Raw genomic sequence first — 26550 nt, 5'->3', positions numbered from 1 at the left:
ACATTCTAGGATATACTGCAAGATTGTGACTTCCCCAGCATTTCTCCAGCAAATATTATCAAAACAACAAGGAATACCAGCATAAAACTTAATGACTTCTATGACATCATATATTAGCAGTAATCATGCATATTCTTATTGAGAGCAACTATCTGAGGTTTCTTTAATTTTTGAAAGAAAATGGTACATAAATTCAGAGGTGGATGTAGTTTGGCCATTTAGGAGCAATACAATGAGTCATAGTAATCTATTATTATAAGTTCTCACATGTAATTTATTAATTGATAATGAATGTGATCTGTATGACACTGATCCCACAGGAATCAGATTTACCTTTTAAAAAACTTTCCAGAAAAAAATTAAATTAGGTAGTATTTAATCTTCACTTCTCCCCACCCCAAGTAGAAAAGAAACAAAAATCCTATATTTTTCTATTCTCTTAAAACTTTAAATAATGAAATGTACCATACCTATTTTAAAAAGTACATAAAGGAGTATCTATAACACATGTGTATGAAGTTTTTTTTCTTAAAAGAAACATGATTAATAAGTTCCTGTAGATAATTTATACTTTTTCTTTTTTATAAGGGCTTGCATTAACTGTACCATCTATTCGTTGGTCTTCAGGATACAGATCCTTAGGAAGAATTTGTTGTGATTAGAGACAGGTAGAAGTACTCTAAAATATTTAGGTGAAATCAATATAGTTTATATTGTTTATCTCAACATGTTTCATAGTGAATATAGTATCTATGGAAAGAATTTAAAAAGAGGGACTTTTTAAAAAATAAAAATAGTGGAAAACCTAAAATCTTGGTCATTTAGGAAAGGTGAGTTGAGAGGAAACTGGCAGTTATATATACCTTAAAAGAGCTTTATTGTCATTTATTTTAGTGTCTGAAATTGACATTTGGAATTTCTTTGTTGGGCCATAGTCTTTTAGAGAGTCAAAGATCTTCCATTAAATTGATGATCCTTGAGATATCATTTCTTATTTATTATGAGCAGTCTCTGGGACATAGTAGGTGTTCAAGAAAATGGTACTGAATAAATACTAAGGTACAGACATTGCAAAGAACATTGGGAAGGATAATACTTGGTGCTCAACTAATACTTGACAAATGACCATGAGTAATCAACCTTGACCAATGAGTGTGAACACTGTATGCAGATCTCCTAGGCTCTTGGCATATCTTTTTTTCTGATTTCAGATGCATTTAATTATGTTGTTAGGGGTAAGAAGTGTGGGTTTCAATGAGATTAGGGAGGGAAGAGAGAGAGAGAGACAGAGAGGACTGTTTTAAAGGGACCCTTGCTCTTCAAATTAATATCATTTAATTATGATTACAGGAGCCGGTGCTGTGGCGTAGCGGCTAAAGCCACTGCCTGCAGTGCCCACATCCCATATGGGTGCTGGTTTGAGTCCTGGCTGCTCCACTTCTGATCCAGCTCTCTGCTATGGCCTGGGAAAGCAATAAAAGGTGGCCCAAGTCCTTGGGTCCTTGCACCCATGTGGGAGACCAGGAAGAAGCTCCTGACTCCTGGCTTCAGATCAGCGCAGCTCCAGCCGTTGTGGCCCTCTGGAGAGTGAACCAGCAGATGGAAGGCCTCTCTCTCTCCCTCTCCTTCTCTCTGTGTGTAACTCTGACTTTCAAGTAAATAAATAAATCCTTTTTAAAATTGTGATTATAGTGTTTATGATGTACTGAGTTATCTATGACTTAAAAGTATGCTTACATTTTGATAAATGAATACATATGATTAGTAGAACTTTTGTTGTCCTGTGATTCAGTGGTATAAACTTCTAGGATGAAATGTAATTCCCATTTATAGATTTTTTTAGGAAAAATTTCAGTTTTATAGAAATCTGCTTTATCATACAATGTTTATGAATTATATTAAAAAGCAAAAAGTTTGTAGCCACAACGGAAACTTTGTGATTATCATCACCATTATCACTTTTACATTATATTTACATCATTACATTTACATTAAACTGGGGGTGTAATGTAGTTCACTATTTTTTTTAAGATTTATTTCTTTATTTGAAAGAGTTACACAGAGAGAGGAGGGGCAGACAGAGAGATAGAGAGAGAGAGATGGAAAGAGAGAGAGAGGTCCTGCATCCGCTGGTTCATTCCCCAACTGGTCAAAATGGCCAGAGCTGTGCTGATCTGAAGCCAGGAGCCAGGAGCCTCCTCCGGGTCTCCCACATGGGTTCAGGGGCCCAAGGACTTGGGCCATCTCCCACTGCTTTCCCAGGCCATAGCAGAGAGCTGGATCAGAAGTGGAGCAACCAGGCCCATATGGAATGCTGGCGTCTCAGGCCAGGGCATCAACCTGCTGTGCCACAGACCCCAGTTTATCATTTTCCATCTATTAACCAAGCGTTATTTATTGCATAACTCTGAGAGGTTCAGAAGTTAAAGGCCCTAGCTAATAAATGTCAGGCCTTTGGAATGATCAACTATTTAGCATTAATCTAGATGCCCTATTCCTACCAACTGTCCTTCAAGTACAAAATATTCCAAAATCCTTACCTAAGCCACAATCCAGCTTTCTCTCCTTTGTAGTTTTCCTTTCTTCTTTAATTGCCCTTTCTTATTTCCTGTTGTCTCATCTCAATGTTCACAGCTAAAAGGATAGCCAGAGACTGGTTGGGGTGTGATACAGATGGAGCAAGAAAAGGGGGATAAGACAATACAGATTTAATATTTTAATTTACTTATACACTCACATGCACATAATTCTTCTATAACATAAATGCAGATTTACAAGTGAATGTATAAGTAAAAATAAAGACATAATATGAATACTGCAGAGGAGAGGTGCAATTTCTTAATCTAAAAAAAAAAGAAAGAAACCCAAAAACTAAGGCAAAACACAAAACAAATTGTCCAAGTTCCCAACTATCTCTTCTAATTAAAAAACAAAAACAAGAGGAAAGAAAACAAACAACAACAAAAAACCCTTCTCTTTCCTCTGATTTGTGTGCATGTCTGGCTTTCCTGGAAATGAAGACCTGGAGTGAGAATGCGTAACAGAATGTATAACTGGAGACAGAAGGTCGAATGCAGAATAAACTCCATTTTTAAAAATGCTCCTCATTCCTAAGGGCATTCCCTTTGCTATTTACATAAGAATTCTCCTTGTGCCTTTTACAGTTACTTAGGTATAACAAATGTGGAATCCTTACCATTTCTAGGTGGAAGTGTGTAGATCAACAGACGTTATAACGATAAAGGTTCCTAAAGACAGTGATTTCTCAGTGTGCTTTTTTTTTTTTTTTTTTTTTTTTTTTTTTTTTTTTTGACAGGCAGAGTGGACAGTGAGACAGAGAGAGAAAGGTCTTCCTTTGCCGCTGGTTCACCCTCCAATGGCCGCCGCTGCAGCCGGCGCACCGCGCTGATCCTGGCAGGAGCCAGGAGCCAGGTGCTTTTCCTGGTCTCCCATGGGGTGCAGGGCCCAAGCACCTGGGCCATCCTCCACTGCACTCCCTGGCCATAGCAGAGAGCTGGCCTGGAAGAGGGGCAACCGGGACAGAATCCGGCGCCCCAACCGGGACTAGAACCCGGTGTGCCGGCGCCGCAAGGTGGAGGATTAGCCTATTGAGCCACGGCGCCGGCTCTCTCAGTGTGCTTTTTATTAAACGATGGGGAAAACTTTGTATATGGCTACAAGTTGATATTTCCAAAAGTGTACTTGAAGACAATAGAAAATAGTTATCACACATGTTTCTTAACGGTTTAAAAACTTAAATATGATTCTTAAGAAAACATGACAGAAAAACAGACAAAAATTCCATTTTAGTTTGTTTTGATATAAATATTGTGATGTATCCATCCGCCCCATGGATTTTGTTGTTGTTGACAACTTCTGCCTTACTCCCCCCCTACTCCCGCTTCAAAAGTAACTGACTTAGAAAGAGCAATTAATAGGTTGGATTTCGGAAATGCCCTAAAGAAGAGAAGAGGCACAAAGGGCAAAGCCAGCCACATTAACCGCCCTCCCTTGTCCAGTCCTGTCATGGGAAGCGGCAGAAGAACTCCCTTGACGTGGACGAGCGCTCCCTCATTGCGAAGACAGTTTTATGATCCACGAGGAAGGATGTATGTGTTTGGGAGTGCCCAAGTCTTCAGAACTGCTGCAGCTTCCTTCGTTGACCTGGGATGCAATGGCTGCTAAAGCCTGCAGGTCAGAAGCAAGTGGGGAGGGAGATGCCATCTGCTAAACCTGAACACGTTAAATCTCAGGATTGAGACAATTTCCAGTCAGCAAGGGCTTGCCAAGAGCATACAGTTCCTTTTCAGGAGTCTACTCTGAAGGGCACAGAGTGGACGTTTGCCCGCCATTCCATTTGCAGTAGGATCTCTGCAGCTGCTGGTAAGCAAAAAGGGGGAGTGGTGAGTCAAGAGAGGCGGAAGCCAGAGAAGCGCGCTAATTGGAGAGGTCAGCAGCGTGTCCAGCTCAATGGCCTAGGCTCGCCAGGCTGAGACGCGGACCCTCTCGGCTTCCGTTCGCTTCCGGTTCCCTCAGGTGCAACGCGGATCCCTCCGCCGCTGCGTGCGCTCCCGGTAGCGTTGTAATCAGCTTTTCGGTGATACCCGGATGGAAGTGTAATGGCCGCCATCAGGGACTCGCAAGCCATGGGGACCACTACAGGTACTCCCTGTGAGCGGGACCGCCCAGACAGGTTAGGATGCCGCGACTTCTAGAGAGCCAGCCAGGGGGCTCAGAGCGAGTTTGTGGGAGCATCAGGATCCCCCCCAAACAGGATCAGGGTTCCGCCTCTTGTGATAGGAAGCGCTTGTAAAATAGTCCCGGCCATTCAGCGCTTCCGCCTAACTTGCCGCAAAGTTTTTCTAGAGAAGTCGGTCTCTTCACCCGGCGCTTTTGCAGGCTGCGGGAGAGGACACTTCGCTTCTTAGCTTGGGCTTGCTTTCCGTCCGGGCTTTTTGAACTCTCAACTCTCCTACATCCTAGCAGCTGGGCGGGAGCGCGGCGACAGTGTACCTCCGCGCGCCTGAGGGGCGCCGAACCCCGGAGGAAGGGGCGGATCGGGCGCCGTGTTTGGGGCGAGACGGGGCGCGCCGCGCTCGAAGCACCCACTGAGCGGGTTCCGCGGCTGGTGGAGACAACATGGGCGCCCCTCAGGCTGCACCCCTCGAGCTGTAGGTTCGCCGGCCCCACTCGACGGCATCCCTATTGTGGGCTCAGTCTATGGTCATTGGGGGCCATTTCTTGCAGAGATGCCCAGCGCCCTGGCGCGCGCACCCTGCTCCAGAGTTGGCCAAAGGTGCTGTTCCTGCAGACCCCAGCCACACCCAGTGGCTGATGGATTTCTTTGTAACTGGCTTGCTCCCTTGTAGGGTCCATTTTGAGTCTTTTTTTTTTTGAACATGGTGTCCTCTTTGTAGACAATCTCTTTCTACATGGTTATGGTGATTGAAAATATATAGGGTGCTTTATATAAGGTAAAATATCTTAACTCTTAAGTAGGCCAGCAAAATTAGATGTAGTTGTAAAGTTCAAAATTCAAAAGTTAAGGCTCAGTTTTCTTTTTAGGTTTAAGTTCGGGGGCATTTAGTGTTTGTGAGCTGTTTTAGTGAAAACATTGAATATGTTATCCAATAAAACCCTAAAAAAAGTAGTCGGTATTTAAAGAATTCATAAGAATGTTGAGAGTTTGTACAGTTGTGACGGTTGCAAAACACAAAGACATCAAGCTACCTCAGGATAGGAATTTCATTAATTTTAGAGTTAGTATTAGGTTTAGTTTACCGATATCGTTGAACTGCTTTTTTTTTTTTTTTTTTGCAGGTAGGCCTCTGATTTGATTGTATTCTAGGGTTAGTATCCTAAGTTAGTATCCTGATTGAATAGCTAGAAACCATTTAAATGGATTTAGGGGAATTCCCTAACATTTTCGGGTTTGAATTGCAAAACCATACAAGTAGACTCATTATCTTTCAGCAAAACTGCTTTTTTTTTTTTTCCTGAGATTTATAAAGACAGACGTATTGTATTATCGTTTTTTAGAGTGTTAGCATATCCTGGGAAAGGTAAGCATGGTAGACCATGATGATTTTTTCTAAAATTATAAATAAGATCCTTCCCCGATCCAGAACATTGTTAACAGAAGAGAGAGGGAGGATAAAATGTAGGTATATTGCCTGTTTTGCACATCTAAATGTGTCCTTGTTTTTGCAGTGAAAATAATTGCCAGTTCAAAACGTTTATATCTAGTTTTATGGAAGTAAAAAGGGATATTACAGTGAACACCTACTCTGTTCATTCATGATATCTGATCTTTTAAATGCCTGAGGTTCTTACCATTTTCACTTCAAATCCTATCCTTTGTCAGTAATACACATGATCCCCCCAATTTTGTGTCTTGAAATATTATGGAGGGATATATTTTAGTGTGAGTTAGTATAAGTCTGTAGTTTGACTTCAAAATACCCCTTAAAACACCTTCTCAAAATATTGTTTACTTTTCTGGTTGGAGTTTGGAATTGTTCTTATTGAAGTATTGCATGCTTTAGATCACTTAATACAACCTTTTTTTTTTTTTTTTTTTTTTTAATTAAATGATGCCAGACTTGAATCTTGCCCAGTTTCCTTCAGGTACACTACTAAAAGATTTTTTGGCAGATCACTATAAGCAGAAGAAAAGGGTTATAGTAGAGTCTTGAATTTTTTTATTATTTTATGCCAGTGTGTAGGCCATGATGAACAGTTTTCATGAGCTGTTAGATATCAGAAGTGACCATTATGGGGTGGTGGTAGGATAACTGGATTGTAGTCGAATCCATATGCTGGTTCTAGTTTTGTGAGTTTGAACAAGACTAATTTTCATTTGGTCTTGTATTACATGAAGATACTGAATTAGATTGTTTCTAAGCCTTGAGTTGTGACTTTTGTGAATGATATCAGTGATGTGTTATATGACTAAGTGTAGAGAGGGTTTTTTTTTTCTAAGTACTTTATATCCCTAAATTGAATATGAACTGTAATTGAAACACACTACAAAAACATTTTACTGACATTTTTGTAGTCAGAGTTTTAAAATCTTGATCTTCATTTCCAGATATCATCTCTTTTGATCACTGTTCCTGATTGTGACGTTGTCCAAGCATTAAATTGTGTGCCTTTTGATCCTTGAAGAGGTATGGTAAAGATTGATAATACTACAGTATATAGTCTATAAAGGTGTGAGATAATTTGATGTCAGATTGAATAAAGTAGCTGTATACATACATGAGATTTTGTAAGTTAAAGTTTTGTTGTTGCCAAAATAAATACTTAGATTTTTATTTTATTGTAAACAAAAATAATTTTTGTTTTCCTGATATCTTAACATTTTATTAGTGATCTAAAGATGGTTTTAACTGTTAAAAGTTTCCCAAATACAAAGTGGCATGAAGGGCTTTTGAGTACTAAACAATGGAGATAAATATTCTGGATGGATGTTTTGAAGCTAAAATAAATGACCAGAAGAGTAGCCTGTGTTTTGGTTTAGTAAGTACAAAGTAATGCATCTAAAGAAAAGTTATATATGTTATGATTATGATTATGATTTGTAAAAGGTATTTGGAACCACTGTAATGACTGATTCCTGGAGACAGTCATCTGACTGTTCTGATGTGGACAGAAAGAAGGAAAAAAAATCTTATGAACATATCCATGATAATTAGCAGGAAAGCTTTGGAAATGCGGTGGAAAATATTGCACCCTTGTACAAAAAGTATAGTTTATCCTTGAAACATAGATGTCTCTTGTTTTTGGTGTTTGGATAGAATCTGCGATCTTTGAATCCCAGAATTCTTTGAAAGTCACAGTTACACACAGAGAGGAGAGGGAGAGAAAAGGGAGAGAGAGGAAGAGAGAGAGAGAGAGAAAAGTCTTCCACCCACTGGTTCAGTCCCCAGATGGCTGCAACAGCCAGAGCTGCGCCGATCCGAAGCCAGGAGCCAGGAGCTTTTTCTGGGTCTCCCACGTGGGTGCAGGGGCCCAAGGACTTGGGCCATCTTTTACTGCTTTCCCAGGCCACAGCAGAGAGCTGGATCAGAAGTGGAGCAGCTAGGACTCAAACCAGCACCCATATGTGATGCCGGCACTGCAGGTGGCAGCATTACCTGCTGTGCCACAGTGCTGGTCCTGAGTTTTTTGTTTTCTTAGAAAATTAATGTCTAACAGCAACAAAGCTTGAGTTGAGTCACTTAGGTTATTTTCTTGAGTATCTACTTCCCACATAACATTTCTTTGACCTCTTACCATGAGATTCACATGGATACTGTGTTGTTTCTGAGTAGAGAAGGTCATGCTGAGTGCTGAGAGGTGCTGTTTGATCCAGAGTACTTAGAAAGAATAATACATTAAAGGGTGAAAGTGTCAGATCCAGTTAACCAGAGGCTGCTTTGTGATGTCTGATCAAAATGTGTTGAATTATTCCATTTTGAAAAATTGTGAGCAAAGTCTGACTAAAAATTTAGTTGTGATATGATGAAACAAGTGTCAAAATATTAAAATCAGTGTGCATGACTTGAAGCTTAGGAGAATTTTTCAGGTTTTATAGGCATCTTATTTCAAGAAGTAGTAATAATTAAAAACAAATGTTGGCCTTATAGAAAGTCAAATAATTTCAAAGTTGATAAAATTGTAATCGCTTCCTAATTAAAATTGGATTGTTGAAGGTTGTGGGTGGTGGAAGGCATCGTGTGTGTGTGTGTTTGTGTGTGTACACATACATACTTGAAAGAGTTACAGAGACAGAGGTCTTCCATCCACTGGTTCACTCCCCAAATGGCCGCAATGGCCGGAGCTGGGAAAAAGCCAGGGTTGAGCCAGGCTGAGGCCAGGAACCTGGAATTGCATCTGAGTCTCCCATATGGGTGGCAGGGGTCCAGCTACCTGGGCCATCCCCTGCTGCCTTCCTAGGTGCATTGGCAGGGACCGGGATCAGAAATGGAGCAGCTGGAACTTGAACTAGTGTTCATATGGGATGCCTACATTGCAGGCAGCAGCAGCTTAACCCGCTGTGCCACAACACCAGCCCCAGAGGCATTCTTTGGTGTCAAAGTACTTAGAGCTTAGTGAAGAAATCTAGATTAACATATAGGAAACATAATACAAAAAAGATATGTGACTATGCAGTTTTAAGTCTGAGTTCCAACAGGAAAGAGATGAATGATGGTTGGGCCATTTAGGAAGATTTCTTGATTTTTTTTTTTTGTTTTTTAATTTATTTATTTGAAAAGCTGAGAGAGAGAGAGAGAGAGAGAGAGATCTTCCATCCACTGGTTCATTCCCCAAATGGCCTCAATGACCAGGGCTGGGCTAGGCCGGAGCCAGGAGGTTTGTCCAAATCTCCCACATGGGTGCAGGGGCCCAAGTACTGGGACCATCTAATGCTGCTTTGCCAGGTGCATTAACAGGGAGCTGGATGGGAAGTGGGACAGCTGGGACTGGAACCAGTACCTGGATGGGATGCAGGGGTCCCAGGCAGCAACATTACAACGCTGGCCCTAGAAAGGTTTCTTGAAGAAGGAATTACTTCAGATGGGCTTTGATTTACGAGTGGGCTTTTGACAGATACAGGGAATAACTGAAGAAAGAATGAAGTTGGAAATGGTCCTGGGCTGATCCAACATGCGGTGGAGACTGATTTGACTCTAACAATATGTGTATATGTGTTTTTTGGGATGAGCAGTAGTGGAGAATGAGGTTGATTACTTTAAATAAATGTGTGTAAAAAAACATTGGAAAGCCAAGCAGAAATTTTGATTTTTACTAAAATGAGATTTCTCTGAGTAAAGTGTTTAGATGTGCTCTAGTATAATGCCTTTTTTGTGATGCTAAAATATAAATAAAATATAATGAAGTGTTATAAAATTATTCATTATGGAAAAATATATACTGTTTTATTTATATGCTTTGAAGATTAAAAAAGGTCATTAACTTGGAATGCTGTTCTATGTTTTATGTATATTATTACTCTATTTCTTTTTACCTTTCCTTTTTGAGAGATCCCTTAGTAATAGCAAAACCATGCCCCCTTCCCAAGAGATACAGCTTGTTTCAAATTAATGTCATAGTAAATATAAAAAAACAGTTACAAAAAGATAAGGAACAAAATTTGAGCTGCAGAAACTGGGAATGATGGAGGGCTTAATGTTATATCATTCTCATTAAACACTGTTGTTTCCTGAGTCCTTGCCTAGCTTTTTCCCTTGCAGCCAGGTAACTGACTCTCGCCTCAGAGAGAGTAATAATAGTTGGAGGATTCTCTTAGACCAGAGTTGGCAAACTTTTGCTATAAGTGGTCAGATAGTGAATATTTCAAAACTTTATGAGCCATATGGTTTCTCTTGCGAGCAATCACCTGTCATTGTCACATGCACAGACATTGAAAATATGTAAATGAACAATTATGAGTATGTTCCAGTGAAACAATTTACAGAAACAGGCAGCAGATAGACCTAATGAGGCATTCATTCTACTAGATCTTACAGCCAAATACACCCACCTGCTAATATTTTCATCCTCTACTAGCTGCTCTGGTAGGTTGTCTTCTGCCCTTTCTAAGTTCAACTCTTGAGCTTGTTCACTAGATTCCATCCCTTCTAATCTGCCTAAGGACATCACTATTGCATTTCATTCCTCCATCACAGTTTTTACTAGATCATTATTTATAAATATTCAGTCATGCTGTAATTTAACCCATTTACTAAAAGCAATAAATAACCCCATTTCAACTCCTCTACCTCTTGGTCATTTGTAGTAAAACTACTTGGAAAGGCAGGCATTGTGGTGTAACTGCTTAAGCTGCTGCTTGAGAAACTTGCATCCCATATTGGAGTGATGGTTTTAGTCTTGGCTACTTCTCTTCCCACTGAGCTTCTTGCTATTACATTCTGGGAAGCAGCAGATGATGGCCAAATGCTTGGATCCTTAGGACCATTATGAGAAAACCAAATGGAATTCCTGGCTCCTGGAGTTAGCCTGGCCTAATCCTAGTGCAGCCATTTGGGGGAGTGAACCAACAAATGGAAGATCTGTCTCCGTACTCCCACTTTCCCTCCCTGTGCTGTGCTTCAGTAGATGAAAATAAATAAATGAACATTAAAAAAAACTATAAAAACTCCTTGGAAGAGTTGTTTGTAATACTCTGTTTTTCTTCCTGTTTTCTGTTAAACCCATGGTAGCCTTTCTCCTTTGTAACTCCACTGAAACAGTTTAATCAATTTCTCCAGGGATCTTGACATTAAGTCCAGTGGTCACTTTTCAATCCTCATATTACATAAGAGTTCATCATTATCCTGGAAACATTTCCTTCACTTTGCTTTCAGGGTACCACATTCCTGATTTACTCTCAGTTTTCATTGGTCATTTCAGTCTGACTTGCTGGGTCTTTCTTATCTCTTCCCTCTAAATAGTAGTATAGTCTGAGACTCAGGCCTTGGACTTCTCTTTGTTTACCTACCTTTTAGTGATTTTATCCTATTCCAAATGCATGGATACACACACAGACACACACACAAAAACACACAGAGATGACTCCCAAAATTTTATCTTTGACCTATATCTCCATATATTCTGCATTTGGCTACACACTCCACATTACCACTTCACTGTCATATAGCTCAAATTTTACAAGTCTAAAAATAAGCATTTTATATACTTCCCTACTTTCACTGTCTTTTATTTTAGTAAGTAACAACACAGTTCTTCCAGTTGCTGAGCTCAGAACTTTTAGTTATCCTTGACACTTCTCTTCTGTCAGAGAAACCTGACCTGTAAACAGATTTTGTAGGCCCTGTCTTCCAATATAATCAGCATCTGACTGTACCTCACTTTGCCCACCAAGCTGCCATAATCTCTTGCCTGGATAGTTGTGCTGGTCGCTTGCTTCCATTTTTATTTCCCTCCCAAATACTCTTGTTTTTAAGATAGCAACATGATCTCTTTACAAAGTAATTCAGCTATTTTATTTCTCTTCCCAAAATGTTCCAGTACTTTCCCATCTCGTTCAGAGTAAAACCAGAGTCTGCAGTATCCATGAGGCCCTGTTTTTGTCCCCTTTTGCTTCCTTAATATCATCCTACTACTTTCCCTCTTACACTTTCTATTCCAGTCATGCTGATGCTATTTTTTTTTAATTAATCCCTAAATATATCAGGTATACTGCACACCCAGGGTCCTTAGCCGTTGGCCCTTACTGTTTTGTTTTGCTTCTTTTGTTTAGTTTTTTTAAATGTTGGCTCCCTCAACTCCTTAAAATCTTAGTTCCATTAAGATTCTTTGAAGTGAGGTCTCATATTTTAAATTGTAATGCTGTGGTCTGCTTTTCCTTCACTATTTTATTTTTTGCTGCATTGTCACTTTTGAATATACTGTATAGTTTATTTACTTTGTTATCTAAATAATCAGTAGAATTTTTTTTTTCTCCTTTGCTCAATGCTGTGCTCTCAAAACTTAAAGACTGGCACAGATTTGGTTCTAGCTCTAAGCCCAACACTATCCCAGATGCTGGCAAAGAACATGATAAATGTTGTCCTTATGCTTAATGCATCTTATATTCTAGTGGCAGAGATAGACAGTAAATTGACAAATTAACAACATAATGTTTTTATAAAAAAGAAATACAAGAGGATAAATTAGAAAATAATTTTTTTGTTTTTGAGGAGAGGATGGTTGATAGATTGGGTAAGTCCTTTCTGAGGTGATGTTTGAACTGAGACCTGAAAGATGAAAGCATCTAGCTGTTTGAAGAATGCAAGAAAGAACATTCCAAGCAGGGGGTAACAGGTGCAAAGAACTAAGACAGAAAAGCTAAGGAAGGATTATTTGAGAAGCAGAGGGACCATGGCAGTTTCTGGAGTATATCTCAGATGGAGAGAATGATGTGAGGTGAAGCTGAAGAGAAAGACCCAGGACAACAAATCACTGTCCCCTGCCAATTCTTCATAAAGATACTAAATTTTATATCAAGTGCCTTGGTACTATAGACTGTTTATGCCTCCCCATCCCATCCCCACATGGCTGTGCCAACCTAATCTCCAGTGTGATGCTATTAGAAGGTGAGGCCTTTGGAGCATAGAGAGCTCCCTCGCTTCCTTTTGTCATATGAGGACACAATGAGAAGATGGTCATCTGGGAATCAGAAGTGAGCCCTCATGATACATTGAGTCTGCTGGTGCCTTCGCTTGGACTTCACAACTTCCGGATCTATGTGAGAAAATGGTCTCTTGTTTATAAGCCACCTAGTCTATGGTAGTTTGTTACAGCAGCCCAGATGAAATAAGACACTTGAGAAGCCACTGAGGAGTTTTAAGCAGGGAAGCATTGTTCTATTTGATATTAAGAAGATTCATGTTTGCTCTTGTGTAGAGAATGGATTCAAAGGAGGGTGTTGTGGGCAAGAGGAAGTGTGAATACTAGTTTGGGAAGACATTATTTAATTCTAGTTAGAGATGATGATGGCCTAGACTACGATTAGAGTGGCTATGAAGAGAAGGAGGATCCAGGATCTGCTTTGGAGAGAGAATTGAGCAAACTTGTTTGCCAATTCATAGGGGAATGAAGACAAAGTGGACTCAAGAACGAATCTTTGATGTGGGCTTGAGTAGCTGGATGCACTCTGGTGTGTACACTGATCTGAGGGTCTGGAGGGTAGGATTTCTGATCATGGAGATAGATATTGCATAGACACAGAGGAAAATTAAAGTTTATATTACTTTGGGAAGCTGAGGAGGAATGGATTACTGTTGACTTATTTGTTTTCCCAATCAAATAGCAGTACCCATTTTGATTCTCTTCTCTCCTTTCATGTATTTCAAAATGTTAAGTTTGCTGATTGGCAATCACTACCACGGCATAGTGACAATCAGAAGATTCAAGGAGTAAGACATGAAAATATTCTTTCTTTTTTGTATACTGAATTCAGTGGTATTTATTTCACTTCAGACAGAATACATCTGATATTTCTGCTAATTTTTATATATTAAAAATGTGATTTCTGACTGTGGGTTTTTTAAAAACAACTCCAGATTATCGCAGCAAAAAAGTTGATTTGCTCTGTGAAGTTTGCTGTGAAGTGATTTAATCCTGGAATGACAGTAAGATAATTTGAGTTGAAAATAAGAGAATGAATAAATTAAAATTGTGTTAGGTACTTGTGTTTCCAATCTTAGTTTGTATGAGGGATGAGAAATACAAAATAGGACTTGTTTTTAAGAAGCCAGATTATCTGAGGAAGTAAAACTTAAAAAAAAAAAAACAGAAATGATATAATGATACAAAATAGTGTATAGCAATGTGGTGAGCAGTGATTACCCGTCAGAGAAGGGAGACATTAGTATGTATACCCTCCCTTTAGGAAGTAGAATTGGAAAGCAAGTTTGATCAGTATTGTATTTAGATACAGGGAAGTGGGTGACATGCCTACTGAAAGGAAACCGTATGAACAAAGGTACATAAAGGTGTATATGTGAGCACCAGTCCTTATAGTGGGCACAGTGAAGAGTCATAGTTTCAGAGAGTAGTAAGATTTACCTGTGCCAGGAGCTGCTGCTTCATATTTGTATACCAGTGTTACCAGCCTTCCTGCATGTGGCTCACTTGTACATGAGCGTTTGGACATTTCTAGAGTTGTACTTCATTACGTTTGCATACTTAGCCTACGTCACTGTGTGAAGGGAACTGGTTTTGGTTTTGTATGTCAATTCTACAAAACATTTATTTCGTTTCTTTGAAATGTGATAGTCATTAGTTCCTCAGGTGAACTTTTTAAAAACTTAAAGTGGTTACAACGAAAAGTCCAAAATATGTGATGATCCAAATATTGACAAGATAATAGTTTTTTGGACACTAAAATAGGTTCCACTTTGAAAATACTAATCTTAGGTTTTCTGTTTGTTTGCTTATTTGTTTTGTCCCTTTTAGGCAGAACCTTAGGTTTTTCAGTTAGTTTTTCCTCCTTTATGCTGCCTTGGATTTATCTCCCGTTGTTAATTTACAATGGGATGACTGTTAGCACTTAATTATTTCTTCGGAAGAGAGGATTAAATGGCTCAAGGAGTGCAGTAGTTATAAAATATTATGACTGTATTTTTTTTTTTTTAAGATTTTTATTGGAAAGGCAGAGTTAGAGGGAGAGGCAGAGAGATTTTCCATCCAGTGGTTCACTCCACAAATGGCCACAATGGCTAGTGCTTGGCCAAACTGAAACCAGAAGCCAGGAGCTTCTTCTGAGTCTCCCATGTGGGTGCAGAGGCTGAAGTTTGGGCCATCTTCCACTGCTTTCCCAGACGCATTAGATCAGAAGTGGAGCAGCCAGTACTTGAACTGGTACCTGTGTATGGGATGCTGGTGCTGCAGACACACTGCCACAGACACTGGCCCCTGTTTTAGTTTTCCTGTCTGTGTAATGTTACAACTTAAGCTACAGAGCTGCATACTGAGTTACAAATAGAGCTAAGCTAAAATCACTTTAGTTCTTTGTTTAGTATTTAAGCAACTGGAATGCAGTGAGTAGCCCATAGATTCCTCCTTTTTTTTAGACTCCATAGAATGTCTTTACCTTTTAATCTGTTGTAGAAAGTATGCTAACTCTCCAGGAATGGTACATTTTATTTCACTATATCTTCTTTATCCTGGCGTTTTACTTTGGGAATTCCTCTTTGCCCACTGTGTGATTCCCAACCTATATTAATATTGCCACTTAACCTATTTTCCACACTTTTTATTGGGATGTCACTACAGTCTTTTAATTTTCTTAACCTTTTTTTTTTTTTTTTTTTGCTGTTTTCTCCAGTTTATCTTGCTGCCTGTGCCATTCTAATACTATTTCCAAAGTACTGCTTTTATAACTTCCCTTCTTCTCACAAGCTAACAATGGTTCTTGGTTCTCTTTAATATTAACTTCAGCTGCATTCTCACTTACTTTCCCCATTGTGCATTCCCTCTTTGATCCAGACTATACAGCACATTAGGAGAAAAATGCTTTTCTTCCACTGTTTCTTTATTCTGCTTTTCTGGTCTAGGTTGTCTTTACTTTCTCTCTCTCTCTCTCTCTCTCTTATTTTTAAAAGATTCATTTATGGGGCTGGCACTGTGGTGCAGTGGGTTAACGCCCTGGCCTGAAATGCCGGCATCCCATATGGGCACTGGTTCTAGTCCTGGCTGCTCCTATTCCAATCCAGCTCTCTGCTTTGGCCTGGAAAAGCAGTAAAAGATGGCCCAAGTCCTTGGAGGCCCGGAAGAAGCTCCTGGCTCCTGGCTTCAGATCGACGCAGCTCCAGCCGTTGTGGCCATCTGGGGAATGAACCTGCGGATGGAAGACTGACCTTTCTGACTCTACCTCTCTCTGTAACTCTGTCTTTCAAAGAAATAAAATCTTAAAAAAAATAAAAGATTTATTTATTTATTTGAAAAGCAGCGTTACAGAGAGGCAGAGAGAGAGAGAGAGAGGTCTTCCGACCGCTGTTTCACTCCCCAGATGGCTGCCACGGCTGCAGCTGTGCTGATCTGAAGCCAGGAGCCTGGAGTTTCATCCGGGTCCTGCATGTGGGTGCAGGGGCTGGAGCACTTGGGCCATCTTCTACTGCTTTCCCACGCCATAGCATAGAACTGGATTGGAAGTGGAGCAGCCAGAACTCCAGCTGGTACTCGTATGGGATTTTGGTGCTACGGGTGGGGGTTTTACCCGCTATGCCACAGTGCTGGCCCCAGCTCTTCTCTTACATGCTGAAGTCCTTTTATTCTTCAAAGGATTATCACAAAACCTACCTTTCTGGGAAGTGATAGTCAGAAAGTGGGAATTATTTTAAAGACATAGTATTTCCAGGACTGGCACTGTGGCGTAGTGGGTAAAGTGCCACCTGCAGTGCTGGCATCCCATATGGGCACTGGTTGGTGTCCTGGCTGCTCCACTTCCAATCCAGCTCTGCTATGGCCTAGGAAAGCAGTAGAGGATGGCCCAAGTCCTTGGGCCCCTGTGCCTGCATGGGAGACCCAGTAGAAGCTCCTGGCTCCTGGCTTTGGATCAGCACAGCTCTGGCCATTATGGACAGACATAGACTTTCTCCTGTTGGTTTGCTCCCCATGTTCCCACAACAGCTAGGGCTGGGCCAGCCAGCAACCACATGGGTGGCTGGGGTGCAAATACTTGAACCATTACTTGCTGCCTTCCAGGGTGTGCATTTACAGGAAGTTGGATCAGAAGCAGAGCCAAGTCTTGAATCTAGGCATTGTAATACAGTATGCAGGCATCCTTAGAGACATCTTAACTACTGCACTAAATGTTTACCCCTTTTCCTTTTTTTTTTCTTTTTTAAAGATTTATTTATTTCAAAGGCATAGTTACAGAGAGGCGTTGTGTGTGTGTGGGAGTCTTCCCTCTGCTGATTCACTCCCTAAATGGCCAAAATGGCCAGTGCTGTGCTGATCTGAAGACAGGAGCCAGGAGCTTTTTCCGGGTCTCCCATGTGGGTGCAGGGGCCCAAGGACTTGGGTCATCTTGTACTGCTTTCTTAGGCCATAGCAGAGAGCTGGATCAGAAGTGGAGCAGTTGGAACTCAAACTGTTGGCCATATGGGATGCCAGCACTGCAGGTGGCAGCCTTACCAGCTATGCCACACTTTGCCCCCCACCCCCATTTTAAGGTTTCATTTATTTATTTATTTGAGAGGTAGAGTTACAGAAAGAGGGAGAGACAGAAAGAAAGGTCTTCACTCCCCAAATGGGTGCAATGGCCGGAGCTGGGCCAATTCAAAGCCAGGAGCTAGGAGCTTTTTCCGGGTCTCCCATGCAGATGTAGGGGCCCAAGCACTTGGGCCATCTGCTACTGCTTTCCTAAGCCTTAGCAGAGAGCTGGATCAGAAGAGGAGCAGCTCAGATATGAATCGGTGCCAATAGGGGATGCTGGCGCCACAGGCAGAGACTTAGCTTGCTATACCACAGTGCTGGCCCCTGCCACTTTTCCTTTTAATAATGTACCAAGATCAGTAAGTATTTTATTAGTTGAATAATATTACTTTTCTGTATAAAATATGTGTGGTGTTTAATGCAGACAGCACCACTTCATATATAACTTCTATTCTGGTGATAGAGTCTTATTTTTATTTTTTTAAAGATGTATTTGTTTGAAAGAGTTACACAGAAAAAAGGAGAGGCAGAGAGAGAGGTCTTCATCCACTGATTCACTCCCCAGTTGGCCTCAGTGGATGGCTGGAGCCGCGCTGATCCAAAGCCAGGAGCCAGGTGCTTCTTCCTGGTCTCCTATGCGGATGCAGGGCCCAAGGGCTTGGGCCATCTTCTATTGCTTTCCCAGGCCACTCCAGAGATCTGGATTGGAAGAGGAGCAGCCAGGACCCGAACTGGCGCCCATGTGGGATGCTGGTGCTGCAGGCGGTGGCTTTACCTGCTATACCACAGCATCGACCCCTGACTCTCATTTTTAAATTAACTTATTCCACACAAATTAATTACTAAATGAACAAATATAAATAATGAACTTCTCTGACTGCTTGAATTGATATGGCTTGAATGACATCCCATAGCAGAATGTTGCATTCTCTTGAGTATTGTGTTTGCTGTGAACTTTGAGACTGGTGTCAGTCTTCTCCATAGTTAGATTTGTGTGTGTTAATATGAGAGATGCAATGTTGAATGTTATTTATTTTGTTTTGATCTCTTCTCCATTAGTGTCAGCATTCATCAGTTTTGTGTTGGCATCAGTTATATTATTTTGAGTTTATTCAGGAAAAATTGGTTGGTTTGCCATAGATGTCACTTGCTTTGAGAATTTCAGAATTTTCATGGCTTTGTGCCACTTTTTGATAGTTTTATTATGAAACTATAGTCAAGAGGCAATGAGACTGCCATTTTCATAACATCCAAGTGTAAGCTGTTTTCTCGTACTATGATAAGGAAGTATACCAAAGCAGAGGCCAAAGTTGTCTGAAGACAACATTTTAAGAAATCCTGAACTTGAGGCTGGGGCTATGGCGTAGCGGGCAGTTTAATACAGACAACACCACTGCATATATAACTTATAACTTCTTTTTCTTTCTTTTTTTTTTTGGACAGGCAGAGTTAGAGAGAGACAGAGAGAAAGGTCTTCCTTTTTCCGTTGGTTTACCCCCCAAATGGCCGCTGCGGCCGGCGTGCTGTGCCGATCCGAAGCCAGGAGCCAGGTGCTTCCTCCTGGTCTTCCATGCGGATGCAGGGCCCAAGCACTTGGGCTACTCCACTGCCTTCCTGGGCCACAGTAGAGAGCTGGACTGGAAGAGGAGCAACCGGGACAGAATCCGGCGCTCCGACTGGGACTAGAACCTGGGGTGCTGGCGCCGCAGGTGGAGGATTAGCCAAGTGAGCTGTGGTGCCGGCCCAATCTTTTTTTTTTTTTTTTTTTTTTTAAGAGTTCTTTTTATGTTCCCTTTTTGGTAGCATTCTGTTCTAATTTTTTCTGTCTCTAAGAAATTAATTAGTTTTTTAAAAATGTTTTGTTTTGGGGCCAGTGTTGTGGTGTAGCCAGTAAAGCTGCCATCTCTGATGCTGGCATCCCATGTGGGTGCTGCTTCAAGTTCCAGCTGCTCTACTTCCTGTCCAGCTCCCTGCTAATGCCCTGGGAGAGCAGTGGAAGATGGCCCAAGTCCATGTAGGAGATCTGGAGGAAGCTTCTGGCTCCTGGCTTTTATCTGGCCTAGCCCTGGCCATTGTGGCCATTTAGGGAATGAACCAGTAGCTAGAGAATCTCAATCTCTCTCTCTCTCTCTCTCACTCTCTCACTCTCTCACTCTCAGTCTTTCAAATACATAAAAGATTTTTTTAAAAGTTTTATCTTAATGATTAGTCTGTTTTAATCGAGTTGGTTTTTCTCATTTATTTGATTTGGATCTTGAACTAATACTAGAGGATTTCCTCAGATATCTAGTAGTCCTTGGCTATCTGCTATGACCAAGAAGCTGGTGGGAAGCTCTGTTCAAACTCATGGAGGGCTTTTAACATAGGTTTTCACCCCAGTCTCTAGGGAGTTCTGAGTGGGCCTGGTTAGGTTTGTCTCTGTGCTGTTAAACTGGCAGTGAAAGGACAGTGTTGTAGCACAGCAGGTTAAGCAGCTGCTTGGGATGCACACATCCCATATTGGAGTGCCTCGTTCAAATCGCAGTTACTCCATGTTTCTAATCTAACTTCCTCCTAATGTGCTTGGGAGGCAATGAATGATGGCTCAAGTATCTCCTCAATATGGGAGACCTGGGTGGAGTTCCTGGCTCTTGGCTTCATCCTGGCCTAACTCTGGCTGTGGTAGCTTTTTGGAGATTTGAACATCAACCAGAAGGTTTAAGATGTGTCTCTCTGATTCTTCCTCTGTCTTTGGCACTCTGCCTTTCATATAAATAAATAAATATAAACTGATAGTAATAAACCAGGAATTAAAAAAAAAAAACTCCATCTATTGTAGATTGATAGTTTTAAACTACAGTCAAAATAAATTACCAGAAAAGCAAATTTTAAAAAAATAATGACAGATAAGGCATTTTTATTGTTATATCTAACAGCCATAAACTTAACTCTGAAAATTGCTGTAATCGTTTCTAAACACTTTCAGTTTCTGTGACTATCTTGTCATGGCTGTAGACACATGGTTCATGAACCATCAATAATATTGTTTTAGGGGCCAGTGCTGTGGCATAGCAGGATGCCTGCAGTGCCAACACCCCATATGGGTGCTGGTTCAAGTCCTGGCTGTTCTTCTTCCAATCCAGCTCTCCTCTATGGCATGGGAAAGCAGTAGAAGATGGCCCAGAAGTTCCTGGATCCTGGCTTCAGATCGGCACAGTTCTGGCTGTTGTGGCCATCAGGGAATGAACCAGCAGATGGAAGACCTCTCTCTGTCTCTCTCTCACTCTCCCTCTACCTCTGCCTCTCCGTAACTCTACCTTTCAAAATAAAATAAAATAAAATACATCTTTAAAAAAAAAAAACACAAAACAATATTGTTTTAGCCCAAGGGCCAGCCTAGAAGAGAGAAAAGGGAGTGTGGAGTGGGGGTGTGGCTTGTATGTAAATAGACGTGCAATCTTGTTTTGTTGTGGTGCCCCCTCTCACCTGCGCTTGGTCTCCCCTAGTTGGGAGATTCGGTTTTACCCTCTGAAGAGACTAAACCTCTAGACTAATGTGGTGGGGACCTAGAATTACTTATGGCATTATAGAGTAGGGAAGGGAATCTTCCCATCTATCTAAAACTCAAGCAGCTTTTCCTGAATTTCTCTATAATTTAGCTTCTGCCTCCCTTCAGTTAGTTGGTACTGCCAGTTCCCAGGTCTTTGGAGGATTCAGATGTAAAATGAATTCTTAGCTTTTCCTGCTATCGGCCTGATTATTACTAATGTCTGGATAAAGGTAATGTTACTGATAAAATTAAAAGCCTTTTTAGGTAATTCTGTACCACCTTTTTTGGGGGGAAGGGTAACATTTCATTTTGAACTTTTAAGCTAAAATTGTTTACTTAGGTAAATTATAGATACTGAGTTTTATATTCGCATACTGAGAATCTTGCCTGGTTTTGGGGGAGCCTTTGATTTTGAAAATTCAATTCTTTTAAAAAAAATGAGTGTACTTTTTCTCTTGTCCAAAATCGTATTTCTCCCCCATCCGCTTTGTTCTCTCTTTTTATTTTTTTAAAGATTTACTTTATTTATTTAAAAAGACAAAGTTACAGAGAGAGGTAGAGTCAGAGAGAGAGAGAGGTCTTCCATCCACTGGTTCACTCCCCAGATGGCCACAACGGCTGGAGCTGCGTCAGTCTGAAACCTGGAGCCAAGAGCTTCTTCCGGGTCTCCCATGCCGTGCAGGGGCCCAAGGACTTGGGCCATCTTCTACTGCTATCCCAGGCCATAGCAGAGAGCTGGATCGGAAGAGGAGCGGCCGGGACTAGAATCGGCACCCATATGGGATGCTGGCACTTCAGGCCAGGGCTTTAACCCACTGCACCACAGCGCCAGCTCCCGCTTTGTTCTCTCTTATATGACACAGTAGCCTGTTTCTTTTTCGGTATATCATCTCAGGTCTTATTGCCATTGCCAGTTACTACTTTTTCTTTTTTTAGGTTTTCACTTTTATGTAGTTATTATTTGATGGCTGGATGGGAAAACACAGAGGTTTCTCTGAGTGTTCAGATTACTTTTTATTTTATGACCTGTTACATGTGATAATGTTTCTGCTTTTTTTTTTTTTAAAGATTTATTTATTTATTTTGAAAGAGAGACAGACAGATCTTCTGTCCACTGATTCATTCATGGCCAGCACTGGACCAGGCTGAAGCCAAGAACTTAATCCAGGTCTCCCATGGTTCAGGGGCTGAAGGACTTGGGCCATCTTCTGCTGCTTTCCCAGGCCATAAGCAGGGAGCTATATTGGAAGTGGAGAAGCCAGTACATGAACCAGCACCTATATGGGATGTTGGTGTTGCAGGCAGCAGCTTTACCCACTACGTAACAACACCGGCCCCTTGTGTATCTTTTTTTGTGGCATGGTTATTGAGGTGAGTTTTTGGCAAATAAGCTAAGATTTTTGCAGTCTTTTAGTTGGAAGAAGAGGGAAAAGTTGTGAGCTTTTTTTTCTAACAGTGTAGAGATAATAATTTATTTATGTAGAAAAAGGATAGAACTGGAACCCTTGGAAGAACATAGCCGTGGGTGTGAGAAGATTCATCTTTGTTCAAAAGTAATTTTCTGTTTACATTTCTTTTGATAGCTGGTGCTAGCAACCCTGTGCTCTGTCTGGCCTCTGGACCCAGTTCAAAGCCGTGGATTTGTTCCCTTTCTCCCCAGACCTCAGGCTGAGCCTTTTGTCATCTAAAGTCTCCACCTGATCTTCCACTCTATTAAAGGTATGTTTAGGGGAGAGAGTGGGCAGAATTATGTCATTTATTGCCTCACTTGGGGCACAATAGGTAGATGTTCAGTAAAAGTGGTTGGATGAATGTCCCAGGTAGACTTCCTCTTTAGAAATGGCGATTAGCAGGGCTGATGTAATGTGGCAGGTACAACCGCTGCCTATGATGCCGTTATCCCGGTTTGTGTCCTTGCTGCTCCACCTCAGATCCAGTGCCTGGGAAAAGCAGTGGAAGTTGGCTGAATTGTTGCCACCCACATGGAAGACCTGGATGTAGCTTCTGGCTTTGGCTTGGCTCAGCCCTGGCCATTGCGGCCATCTGGGGTGGGGGGTAAATCAGCAGATGGAGGATCTCTCTCAGTGGGTCAGCATGTACTTTTTTTTTTTTTTTTTTTTTTTTTTTAAGATTTATTTGAAAGAGTTACACAGAAAGAGAAGGAGAGGCAGAAATAGAGAGGTATTCCATCCGCTGATTCACTCCTCAATTGGCCGCAACGGCCAGAGCTGTGCCAATCTGAAGCCAGGAGCCAGGAACTTCTTCTGGGTCTCCCTCATGGGTGCAGGGGCCCAAGAACTTGGGCTGTCTTCTACTGCTTTCCCAGGTCATAGCAGAGAACTGGAGTGGAAGTGGAGCAGTTGGAACTCAAACCAATGCCAAAATGGGATGCTGGCACTGCAGGCAGCGGCTTTAGCCGCCATGCCACAGCACTGGCTCCAGCATGTATTATTTTTTTTATCTATTTAATATTATGGTTTTATTTTCACCAAGGTTCATATTTCATTTTCTTTTATTTATTTACTAAATGTGAATTTACAAAGTGCAACTTTTGCATTGTTGTGGCTTTCCCTCCTAACCTCCCTCCCTCCCGCAGCCCTCCCATCTCCCACTCCCTCTCCCATCCCACTCTTCATCAAGTTTCATTTTCAATTATCTTTATATACAGAAGATCAACTTAGTATATACTAAGCAAAGGTTTCAGCAGACTGTGCCCACACAACCGCACAAGATATAGAGTACTGTTCGACTAGTAGTTTTACTGTTAACTCCCATAGTAAAACACATTAAGGACAGAGATCCTATGTGGGGAGCCCGTACCCAGTGACTCCCATTGTTGATTTAACAATTGACACTCTTTTTTTTTTTTATGTTTTGGACAGGCAGAGTTAGACAGTGAGAGAGAGAGACAGAGAGAAAGGTCTTCCTTTTTTCCATTGGTTCAGCCCCCAAGTGGCCGCTACAGCCGGCAGCTGCTTGGATACGAAGCCAGGAGCCAGGTGCTTCCTCCTGGTCTCCCATGCGGGTACAGGGCCCAAGGATCTGGGCCATCCTCCACTGCCTTCCCGGGCCACAGCAGAGAGCTGGACTGGAAGAGGAGCAACCGGACATAATCCGGCGCCCCAACCGGGACTAGAACCCGGTGTGCCGGTGCCGCAGGGGAGGATTAGCCTAGTGAGCCGCGGCGCCAGCCGACACTCTTATTTATGACGTCAGTAATCACCCGAGGCTCTTGCCATGAGCTGTCGAGGCTATGGAGGCCCCTTGAGTTCACCAACTCTGAACTTGTTTAGTCGAGGCCATATCACAGTGGAGGTTCCTTCCTCCCTTCAGAGAAAGGTGCCTCCTTCTTTGATGGCCCATTCTTTCTGCTGGGGTCTTGTTCACCGAGACCTTTCATTCAGGTTGTTTTTGCCACAGTGTCTTGGCTTTCCACATCATGTATTTTTAACTCTTTTCTCAGCAGACCATTTCCTTTGCAAACATCTTACTGTGTGTATTACAATGCTTTTGTAGTTCCCAGTCATTTTGTAGGATTTGGTTGTATCAGTGAGCATTTGGGAGATGCAGAAGATCAAATGGTTTAAGTTGCCAGGAACCTCTTCAAATTATTTTAATAATTTTATAAAATTATTATTATTTCAAGACTGGATGTGGTGTTGGTCAAGTTATGAGGTAATATTCTTAGAGACACAGCAATAATTTTTTTTTTTTATTGACAGGGTTACACAGTGAGAGAAAGTGAGAAAGGTCTTCCTTCTGTTGGTTCACTCCCAAAATAGCCGCTATGGCCGGTGTTGAGCCGACCCAAAGCCAGGAGCCAGGTGCTTCCTCCTGGTCTCCCATGCGGGTGCAGGGTGCAAGCACTTGGGCCATCCTCCACTGCCTTCCTGGGCCACAGCAGAGAGCTAGACTGGAAGAGGAGCAGCCGGGACTAGAACCTGGCGCCCATGTGGGATGCTGGAGCCGCAGGCGGAGGATTAGCCAAGTGAGCCATGGCGCTGGCCCCACAGCAATAATTTAAATAGCACATTTAAAACCAGTGATCCATGTCTGGGCCAGTGATTGGATTGTAGTAAAAAGAACATTAGCTTATAGGTTGGAGGATAAAAATTATTATAAAATTGTCTCCTTTTTTTGTTATCTGAATTTTTACAACATGGAATACATTTTTTGTCCATAGTAGCAGCCCTAATATAAGATGGTGTAAGGTTATCATCTTAGATTCCTTTTTTTTTGTTTAAAGATTTTTATTATCTATTTGAGAGATAGAGTTACAGACAGAGAGAAGGAAAGATAGGGAGAAAGGTCTTCCATCCTCTGGTTCACTCCTCAGGTGGCTGCAACAGCCAGAGCTGGACTGATCCTGAAGCCAGGAGCCAGGAGCTTCTTCCGGGTCTCCTACGTGGGTGCAGGGGACCAAGCACTTGAACTATCTTCTGCTGCTTTCCCAGGCCATAGCAGAGAGCTGGATTGGTAGAGGAATAACTAGGATAGGAACCGGTGCCCATGTGGGATGCTGGCACCGCAGGCAGAGGCTTAGCCCACTAGCCACAGTGCCAGCCCCTTGGATTGCTTTTACATGCTCTAAGTTTATACTTAGAGTTGAATATACTTGGAGACAAAATAGATTCTCTAAATAAATTTAAGAATTGAAGGCAAATAAGAGATCCCAAACAACCCTGATGTGTATTGTATATACCATACATTAAATATAGAAAATATTGATATTAGATATTATTTAACAGTTACCAAACTTAAGTAAAAGCTGAATTACTTAATAAGGTAGTCCTTTTTATCTGCTTTGTAGTCTTTATTTGTCCAGCAAAGATGTTCCCAATGTATTTGAAGCCAATGTGTTTGAGAACTAACATGAAAATCCAAGAGTAGTGCTGAAGAGGTGTCAAATGTGAAACAGGAAATAAGTGATGCTCTACTGAAAGAATTTCCATCTACTAGGCCTCTAAAGATTTTGATTAGCCTAGTGGCCAGTGCCGCGGCTCACTAGGCTAATCCTCCGCTTTGCGGCGCCGGCACACCGGGTTCTAGTCCTGGTCGGGGCACTGGATTCTGTCCCGGTTGCTCCTCTTCCAGGCCAGCTCTCTGCTGTGGCCAGGGAATGCAGTGGAGGATGGCCCAAGTGCTTGGGCCCTGCACCCCATGGGAGACCAGGATAAGCACCTGGCTCCTGCCATCGGATCAGCGCGGTGCGCCAGCTGCAGCTTGCCGGCCGCAGCAGCCATTGGAGGGTGAACCAACAGCAAAAGGAAGACCTTTCTCTCTGTCTCTCTCTCTCTCTCACTGTCCACTCTGCCTGTCAAAAAAAAAAAAAAAGATTTTGATACTAAGAAACAATATATATTGATCTTTTT

At 41.7% G+C, this 26550-nt stretch overlaps 1 protein-coding gene across 7 annotated transcripts in view; it reads left to right on the top strand.

Moving 5' to 3' along the window:
- Window positions 1–3824: 3824 nt before the first annotated feature.
- The window catches only part of ZNF518A (zinc finger protein 518A), a 31910-nt gene continuing 9184 nt past the window's right edge, over window positions 3825–26550 (top strand). The window contains exons 1-3 of one of the 7 annotated variants that reach the window (XM_008270256.5): window positions 3829–4693; window positions 7091–7169; window positions 22762–22897. The gene's annotated coding sequence lies outside the window, so the exon portion shown is untranslated. The other 6 variants (XM_008270255.5, XM_002718396.6, XM_051824002.3 and 3 more) reach the window with 6 other exon arrangements.

This window comes from Oryctolagus cuniculus, chromosome 15, assembly GCF_051225735.1.
Source record: "Oryctolagus cuniculus isolate XC-2025 breed Fujian yellow rabbit chromosome 15, ASM5122573v1, whole genome shotgun sequence".
Taxonomy (NCBI): domain Eukaryota; kingdom Metazoa; phylum Chordata; class Mammalia; order Lagomorpha; family Leporidae; genus Oryctolagus; species Oryctolagus cuniculus.
The sequence above is the reverse complement of the archived record's forward strand: the minus strand, read 5'-3'. Positions and strand labels throughout refer to the sequence as shown.